General features: G+C 44.0%; 1 long non-coding RNA gene across 4 annotated transcripts in view; it reads right to left on the reverse strand.

Moving 5' to 3' along the window:
- The window catches only part of LOC127924491 (uncharacterized), a 32,569-nt gene extending 25,584 nt beyond the window's left edge, over window positions 1–6,985 (reverse strand). For 2 of the 4 annotated variants that reach the window (XR_008117989.1, XR_008117990.1), the window contains exon 1: window positions 5,906–6,251. This is a non-coding gene — a long non-coding RNA (uncharacterized LOC127924491). Of the gene's footprint in view, window positions 1–5,905; window positions 6,252–6,401; window positions 6,691–6,864 lie in introns of those variants that run through there. The other 2 variants (XR_008117993.1, XR_008117991.1) reach the window with 2 other exon arrangements.
- Between the last annotated feature and the right edge of the window lie 2,211 nt (window positions 6,986–9,196).

A 9,196-nucleotide genomic window follows, 5' to 3' on the forward strand; every position in this document is an offset into this window, starting at 1 on the left:
GTGTCCAGTGTTAACCAGTAGGACAATATTCTACCTTCTCAGTGAGTGTCCAGTGTTAACCAGTGGGACAATAGTCCACCTTCTCAGTGTCCAGTGTTAACCAGTAGGACAATATTCCACCTTCTCAATGTCCAGTGTTAACCAGTAGGACAATATTCCACCTTCTCAGTGAGTGTCCAGTGTTAACCAGTAGGACAATATTCCACCTTCTCAGTGTCCAGTGTTAACCAGTAGGACAATATTCCACCTTCTCAGTGAGTGTCCAGTGTTAACCAGTAGGACAATATTCCACCTTCTCAGTGTCCAGTGTTAACCAGTAGGACAATATTCCACCTTCTCAGTGTCCAGTGTTAACCAGTAGGACAATATTCCACCTTCTCAGTGTCCAGTGTTAACCAGTAGGACAATATTCCACCTTCTCAGTGTCCAGTGTTAACCAGTAGGACAATATTCCACCTTCTCAGTGTCCAGTGTTAACCAGTAGGACAATATTCCACCTTCTCAGTGTCCAGTGTTAACCAGTAGGACAATATTCCACCTTCTCAGTGTCCAGTGTTAACCAGTAGGACAATATTCCACCTTCTCAGTGTCCAGTGTTAACCAGTAGGACAATATTCCACCTTCTCAGTGTCCAGTGTTAACCAGTAGGACAATATTCCACCTTCTCAGTGTCCAGTGTTAACCAGTAGGACAATATTCCACCTTCTCAGTGTCCAGTGTTAACCAGTAGGACAATATTCCACCTTCTCAGTGTCCAGTGTTAACCAGTAGGACAATATTCCACCTTCTCAGTGTCCAGTGTTAACCAGTAGGACAATATTCCACCTTCTCAGTGTCCAGTGTTAACCAGTAGGACAATATTCCACCTTCTTCTCAGTGTCCAGTGTTAACCAGTAGGACAATATTCCACCTTCTCAGTGTCCAGTGTTAACCAGTAGGACAATATTCCACCTTCTCAGTGTCCAGTGTTAACCAGTAGGACAATATTCCACCTTCTCAGTGTCCAGTGTTAACCAGTAGGACAATATTCCACCTTCTCAGTGTCCAGTGTTAACCAGTAGGACAATATTCCACCTTCTCAGTGAGTGTCCAGTGTTAACCAGTTAACCAGGACAATATTCCACCTTCTCAGTGTCCAGTGTTAACCAGTAGGACAATATTCCACCTTCTCAGTGTCCAGTGTTAACCAGTAGGACAATATTCCACCTTCTCAGTGTCCAGTGTTAACCAGTAGGACAATATTCCACCTTCTCAGTGTCCAGTGTTAACCAGTAGGACAATATTCCACCTTCTCAGTGTCCAGTGTTAACCAGTAGGACAATATTCCACCTTCTCAGTGTCCAGTGTTAACCAGTAGGACAATATTCCACCTTCTCAGTGTCCAGTGTTAACCAGTAGGACAATATTCCACCTTCTCAGTGTCCAGTGTTAACCAGTAGGACAATATTCCACCTTCTCAGTGTCCAGTGTTAACCAGTAGGACAATATTCCACCTTCTCAGTGTCCAGTGTTAACCAGTAGGACAATATTCCACCTTCTCAGTGTCCAGTGTTAACCAGTAGGACAATATTCCACCTTCTCAGTGTCCAGTGTTAACCAGTAGGACAATATTCCACCTTCTCAGTGTCCAGTGTTAACCAGTAGGACAATATTCCACCTTCTCAGTGTCCAGTGTTAACCAGTAGGACAATATTCCACCTTCTCAGTGTCCAGTGTTAACCAGTAGGACAATATTCCACCTTCTCAGTGTCCAGTGTTAACCAGTAGGACAATATTCCACCTTCTCAGTGTCCAGTGTTAACCAGTAGGACAATATTCCACCTTCTCAGTGTCCAGTGTTAACCAGTAGGACAATATTCCACCTTCTCAGTGTCCAGTGTTAACCAGTAGGACAATATTCCACTCTTCTCAGTGTCCAGTGTTAACCAGTAGGACAATATTCCACCTTCTCAGTGTCCAGTGTTAACCAGTAGGACAATATTCCACCTTCTCAGTGTCCAGTGTTAACCAGTAGGACAATATTCCACCTTCTCAGTGTCCAGTGTTAACCAGTAGGACAATATTCCACCTTCTCAGTGTCCAGTGTTAACCAGTAGGACAATATTCCACCTTCTCAGTGTCCAGTGTTAACCAGTAGGACAATATTCCACCTTCTCAGTGTCCAGTGTTAACCAGTAGGACAATATTCCACCTTCTCAGTGTCCAGTGTTAACCAGTAGGACAATATTCCACCTTCTCAGTGTCCAGTGTTAACCAGTAGGACAATATTCCACCTTCTCAGTGTCCAGTGTTAACCAGTAGGACAATATTCCACCTTCTCAGTGTCCAGTGTAACCAGTGTTAGTGTCCAGTGTTAACCAGGACAATATTCCACCTTCTCAGTGTCCAGTGTTAACCAGTAGGACAATATTCCACCTTCTCAGTGTCCAGTGTTAACCAGTAGGACAATATTCCACCTTCTCAGTGTCCAGTGTTAACCAGTAGGACAATATTCCACCTTCTCAGTGTCCAGTGTTAACCAGTAGGACAATATTCCACCTTCTCAGTGTCCAGTGTTAACCAGTAGGACAATATTCCACCTTCTCAGTGTCCAGTGTTAACCAGTAGGACAATATTCCACCTTCTCAGTGTCAGTGTAACCAGTGTCAGTGTCCAGTGTTAACCAGTAGGACAATATTCCACCTTCTCAGTGTCCAGTGTTAACCAGTAGGACAATATTCCACCTTCTCAGTGTCCAGTGTTAACCAGTAGGACAATATTCCACCTTCTCAGTGTCCAGTGTTAACCAGTAGGACAATATTCCACCTTCTCAGTGTCCAGTGTTAACCAGTAGGACAATATTCCACCTTCTCAGTGTCCAGTGTTAACCAGTAGGACAATATTCCACCTTCTCAGTGTCCAGTGTTAACCAGTAGGACAATATTCCACCTTCTCAGTGTCCAGTGTTAACCAGTAGGACAATATTCCACCTTCTCAGTGTCCAGTGTTAACCAGTAGGACAATATTCCACCTTCTCAGTGTCCAGTGTTAACCAGTAGGACAATATTCCACCTTCTCAGTGTCCAGTGTTAACCAGTAGGACAATATTCCACCTTCTCAGTGTCCAGTGTTAACCAGTAGGACAATATTCCACCTTCTCAGTGTCCAGTGTTAACCAGTAGGACAATATTCCACCTTCTCAGTGTCCAGTGTTAACCAGTGTCAGTGTCCAGTGTTAACCAGTAGGACAATATTCCACCTTCTCAGTGTCCAGTGTTAACCAGTAGGACAATATTCCAGTGTTAACCAGTAGGACAATATTCCACCTTCTCAGTGTCCAGTGTTAACCAGTGACAATAGTGTCCAGTGTTAACCAGTAGGACAATATTCCACCTTCTCAGTGTCCAGTGTTAACCAGTAGGACAATATTCCACCAGTGTCCTCAGTGTCCAGTGTTAACCAGTAGGACAATATTCCACCTTCTCAGTGTCCAGTGTTAACCAGTAGGACAATATTCCACCTTTCTCCAGTGTTAACCAGTGTCCAGTGTGTTAACCAGTAGGACAATATTCCACCTTCTCAGTGTCCAGTGTTAACCAGTAGGACAATATTCCACCTTCTCAGTGTCCAGTGTTAACCAGTAGGACAATATTCCACCTTCTCAGTGTCCAGTGTTAACCAGTAGGACAATATTCCACCTTCTCAGTGTCCAGTGTTAACCAGTAGGACAATATTCCACCTTCTCAGTGTCCAGTGTTAACCAGTAGGACAATATTCCACCTTCTCAGTGTCCAGTGTTAACCAGTAGGACAATATTCCACCTTCTCAGTGTCCAGTGTTAACCAGTAGGACAATATTCCACCTTCTCAGTGTCCAGTGTTAACCAGTAGGACAATATTCCACCTTCTCAGTGTCCAGTGTTAACCAGTAGGACAATATTCCACCTTCTCAGTGTCCAGTGTTAACCAGTAGGACAATATTCCACCTTCTCAGTGTCCAGTGTTAACCAGTAGGACAATATTCCACCTTCTCAGTGTCCAGTGTTAACCAGTAGGACAATATTCCACCTTCTCAGTGTCCAGTGTTAACCAGTAGGACAATATTCCACCTTCTCAGTGTCCAGTGTTAACCAGTAGGACAATATTCTACCTTCTCAGTGAGTGTCCAGTGTTACCTTCTCAGTGAGTGTCCAGTGTTAACCAGTAGGACAATAGTCCACCTTCTCAGTGTCCAGTGTTAACCAGTAGGACAATATTCCACCTTCTCAGTGTCCAGTGTTAACCAGTAGGACAATATTCCACCTTCTCAGTGTCCAGTATTCCACCTTGAGTGTCCAGTGTTAACCAGAGTGTCCAGTGTTAACCAGTAGGACAATATTCCACCTTCTCAATGTCCAGTGTTAACCAGTAGGACAATATTCCACCTTCTCAGTGAGTGTCCAGTGTTAACCAGTAGGACAATATTCCACCTTCCACCTTCTCAGTGTCCAGTGTTAACCAGTAGGACAATATTCCACCTTCTCAGTGTCCAGTGTTAACCAGTAGGACAATATTCCACCTTCTCAGTGTCCAGTGTTAACCAGTAGGACAATATTCCACCTTCTCAGTGTCCAGTGTTAACCAGTAGGACAATATTCCACCTTCTCAGTGTCCAGTGTTAACCAGTAGGACAATATTCCACCTTCTCAGTGTCCAGTGTTAACCAGTAGGACAATATTCCACCTTCTCAGTGTCCAGTGTTAACCAGTAGGACAATATTCTACCTTCTCAGTGTCCAGTGTTAACCAGTAGGACAATATTCCACCTTCTCAGTGTCCAGTGTTAACCAGTAGGACAATATTCCACCTTCTCAGTGTCCAGTGTTAACCAGTAGGACAATATTCCACCTTCTCAGTGTCCAGTGTTAACCAGTAGGACAATATTCTACCTTCTCAGTGTCCAGTGTTAACCAGTAGGACAATATTCCACCTTCTCAGTGTCCAGTGTTAACCAGTAGGACAATATTCCACCTTCTCAGTGTCCAGTGTTAACCAGTAGGACAATATTCCACCTTCTCAGTGTCCAGTGTTAACCAGTAGGACAATATTCCACCTTCTCAGTGTCCAGTGTTAACCAGTAGGACAATATTCCACCTTCTCAGTGTCCAGTGTTAACCAGTAGGACAATATTCCTACCTTCTCAGTGTCCAGTGTTAACCAGTAGGACAATATTCCACCTTCTCAGTGTCCAGTGTTAACCAGTAGGACAATATTCCACCTTCTCAGTGTCCAGTGTTAACCAGTAGGACAATATTCCACCTTCTCAGTGTCCAGTGTTAACCAGTAGGACAATATTCCACCTTCTCAGTGTCCAGTGTTAACCAGTAGGACAATATTCTACCTTCTCAGTGTCCAGTGTTAACCAGTAGGACAATATTCCACCTTCTCAGTGTCCAGTGTTAACCAGTAGGACAATATTCCACCTTCTCAGTGTCCAGTGTTAACCAGTAGGACAATATTCTACCTTCTCAGTGTCCAGTGTTAACCAGTAGGACAATATTCCACCTTCTCAGTGTCCAGTGTTAACCAGTAGGACAATATTCCACCTTCTCAGTGTCCAGTGTTAACCAGTAGGACAATATTCCACCTTCTCAGTGTCCAGTGTTAACCAGTAGGACAATATTCCACCTTCTCAGTGTTGAGTGTCCAGTGTTAACCAGTAGGACAATATTCCACCTTCTCAGTGTCCAGTGTTAACCAGTAGGACAATATTCCACCTTCTCAGTGAGTGTCCAGTGTTAACCAGTAGGACAATATTCTACCTTCTCAGTGTCCAGTGTTAACCAGTAGGACAATATTCTACCTTCTCAGTGTCCAGTGTTAACCAGTAGGACAATATTCTACCTTCTCAGTGAGTGTCCAGTGTTAACCAGTAGGACAATATTCCACCTTCTCAGTGTCCAGTGTTAACCAGTAGGACAATATTCTACCTTCTCAGTGTCCAGTGTTAACCAGTAGGACAATATTCCACCTTCTCAGTGTCCAGTGTTAACCAGTAGGACAATATTCCACCTTCTCAGTGTCCAGTGTTAACCAGTAGGACAATATTCTACCTTCTCAGTGTCCAGTGTTAACCAGTAGGACAATATTCCACCTTCTCAGTGTCCAGTGTTAACCAGTAGGACAATATTCCACCTTCTCAGTGAGTGTCCAGTGTTAACCAGTAGGACAATATTCCACCTTCTCAGTGTCCAGTGTTAACCAGTAGTCCACCTTCTCAGTGTCCAGTGTTAACCAGTAGGACAATATTCTACCTTCTCAGTGTCCAGTGTTAACCAGTAGGACAATATTCCACCTTCTCAGTGAGTGTCCAGTGTTAACCAGTAGGACAATATTCTACCTTCTCAGTGAGTGTCCAGTGGTAACCAGTAGGACAATATTCCACCTTCTCAGTGTCCAGTGTTAACCAGTAGGACAATATTCTACCTTCTCAGTGTCCAGTGTTAACCAGTAGGACAATATTCCACCTTCTCAGTGTCCAGTGTTAACCAGTAGGACAATATTCCACCTTCTCAATGTCCAGTGTTAACCAGTAGGACAATATTCCACCTTCTCAGTGAGTGTCCAGTGTTAACCAGTAGGACAATATTCCACCTTCTCAGTGAGTGTCCAGTGTTAACCAGTAGGACAATATTCCACCTTCTCAGTGTCCAGTGTTAACCAGTAGGACAATATTCCACCTTCTCAGTGTCCAGTGTTAACCAGTAGGACAATATTCTACCTTCTCAGTGTCCAGTGTTAACCAGTAGGACAATATTCTACCTTCTCAGTGTCCAGTGTTAACCAGTAGGACAATATTCCACCTTCTCAGTGAGTGTCCAGTGTTAACCAGTAGGACAATATTCCACCTTCTCAGTGTCCAGTGTTAACCAGTAGGACAATATTCTACCTTCTCAGTGAGTGTCCAGTGTTAACCAGTAGGACAATATTCCACCTTCTCAGTGTCCAGTGTTAACCAGTAGGACAATATTCCTTTCTGAGTGTCAGTGTTCAGTGAGTGTCCAGTGTTAACCAGTAGGACAATATTCTACCTTCTCAGTGTCCAGTGTTAACCAGTAGGACAATATTCCACCTTCTCAGTGAGTGTCCAGTGTTAACCAGTAGGACAATATTCCACCTTCTCAATGTCCAGTGTTAACCAGTAGGACAATATTCCACCTTGTCAGTGTCCAGTGTTAACCAGTAGGACAATATTCCACCTTCTCAGTGTCCAGTGTTAACCAGTAGGACAATATTCCACCTTCTCAGTGTCCAGTGTTAACCAGTAGGACAATATTCCACCTTCTCAGTGAGTGTCCAGTGTTAACCAGTAGGACAATATTCCACCTTCTCAGTGTCCAGTGTTAACCAGTAGGACAATATTCCACCTTCTCAGTGTCCAGTGTTAACCAGTAGGACAATATTCTACCTTCTCAGTGTCCAGTGTTAACCAGTAGGACAATATTCCACCTTCTCAGTGTCCAGTGTTAACCAGTAGGACAATATTCCACCTTCTCAGTGTCCAGTGTTAACCAGTAGGACAATATTCCACCTTCTCAGTGTCCAGTGTTAACCAGTAGGACAATATTCCACCTTCTCAGTGTCCAGTGTTAACCAGTAGGACAATATTCTACCTTCTCAGTGTCCAGTGTTAACCAGTAGGACAATATTCCACCTTCTCAGTGTCCAGTGTTAACCAGTAGGACAATATTCCACCTTCTCAGTGTCCAGTGTTAACCAGTAGGACAATATTCCACCTTCTCAGTGAGTGTCCAGTGTTAACCAGTAGGACAATATTCTACCTTCTCAGTGTCCAGTGTTAACCAGTAGGACAATATTCCACCTTCTCAGTGAGTGTCCAGTGTTAACCAGTAGGACAATATTCCACCTTCTCAATGTCCAGTGTTAACCAGTAGGACAATATTCCACCTTGTCAGTGTCCAGTGTTAACCAGTAGGACAATATTCCACCTTCTCAGTGTCCAGTGTTAACCAGTAGGACAATATTCCAACTTCTCAGTGTCCAGTGTTAACCAGTAGGACAATATTCCACCTTCTCAGTGAGTGTCCAGTGTTAACCAGTAGGACAATATTCCACCTTCTCAGTGTCCAGTGTTAACCAGTAGGACAATATTCCACCTTCTCAGTGTCCAGTGTTAACCAGTAGGACAATATTCTACCTTCTCAGTGTCCAGTGTTAACCAGTAGGACAATATTCCACCTTCTCAGTGTCCAGTGTTAACCAGTAGGACAATATTCCACCTTCTCAGTGTCCAGTGTTAACCAGTAGGACAATATTCTACCTTCTCAGTGTCCAGTGTTAACCAGTAGGACAATATTCCACCTTCTCAGTGTCCAGTGTTAACCAGTAGGACAATATTCCACCTTCTCAGTGTCCAGTGTTGACCAGTAGGACAATATTCCACCTTCTCAGTGTCCAGTGTTAACCAGTAGGACAATATTCCACCTTCTCAGTGAGTGTCCAGTGTTAACCAGTAGGACAATATTCCACCTTCTCAGTGAGTGTCCAGTGTTAACCAGTAGGACAATATTCTACCTTCTCAGTGTCCAGTGTTAACCAGTGAGTGTCCAGTGTTAACCAGTGAGTGTCCAGTGTTAACCAGTGAGTGTCCAGTGTTAACCAGTGAGTGTCCAGTGTTAACCAGTGAGTGTCCAGTGTTAACCAGTGAGTGTCCAGTGTTAACCAGTGAGTGTCCAGTGTTAACCAGTGAGTGTCCAGTGTTAACCAGTGAGTGTCCAGTGTTAACCAGTGAGTGTCCAGTGTTAACCAGTGAGTGTCCAGTGTTAACCAGTGAGTGTCCAATGTTAACCAGTGAGTGTCCAGTGTTAACCAGTAATCCACCTTCTCAGTGTCCAGTGTTAACCAGTGAGTGTCCAGTGTTAACCAGTGAGTGTCCAGTGTTAACCAGTAGTCCACCTTCTCAGTGTCCAGTGTTAACTCTCTCTACCCTTTCTGTGATTCCCAGGATGAAGAAGCTGAAAGAAGAGATGGAGGGGGTAGTAAAGGAGTTGGCTGAGAACAACCACTTCCTGGAGAGGTGGGGACTTGTCTGGCTACACAGAGCTCCCTGTGATGGCCGTATGTTTACTTTATAACAGACCGAGACCAGCAATTCAAAACATGGTCAAGAACCCTGATAAGACATATGAAGGCCTCCTTCCTGTCAGATCAGCTGTTTGG

Source organism: Oncorhynchus keta, unplaced genomic scaffold (assembly GCF_023373465.1).
Source record: "Oncorhynchus keta strain PuntledgeMale-10-30-2019 unplaced genomic scaffold, Oket_V2 Un_contig_4111_pilon_pilon, whole genome shotgun sequence".
Taxonomy (NCBI): Eukaryota; Metazoa; Chordata; class Actinopteri; order Salmoniformes; family Salmonidae; genus Oncorhynchus; species Oncorhynchus keta.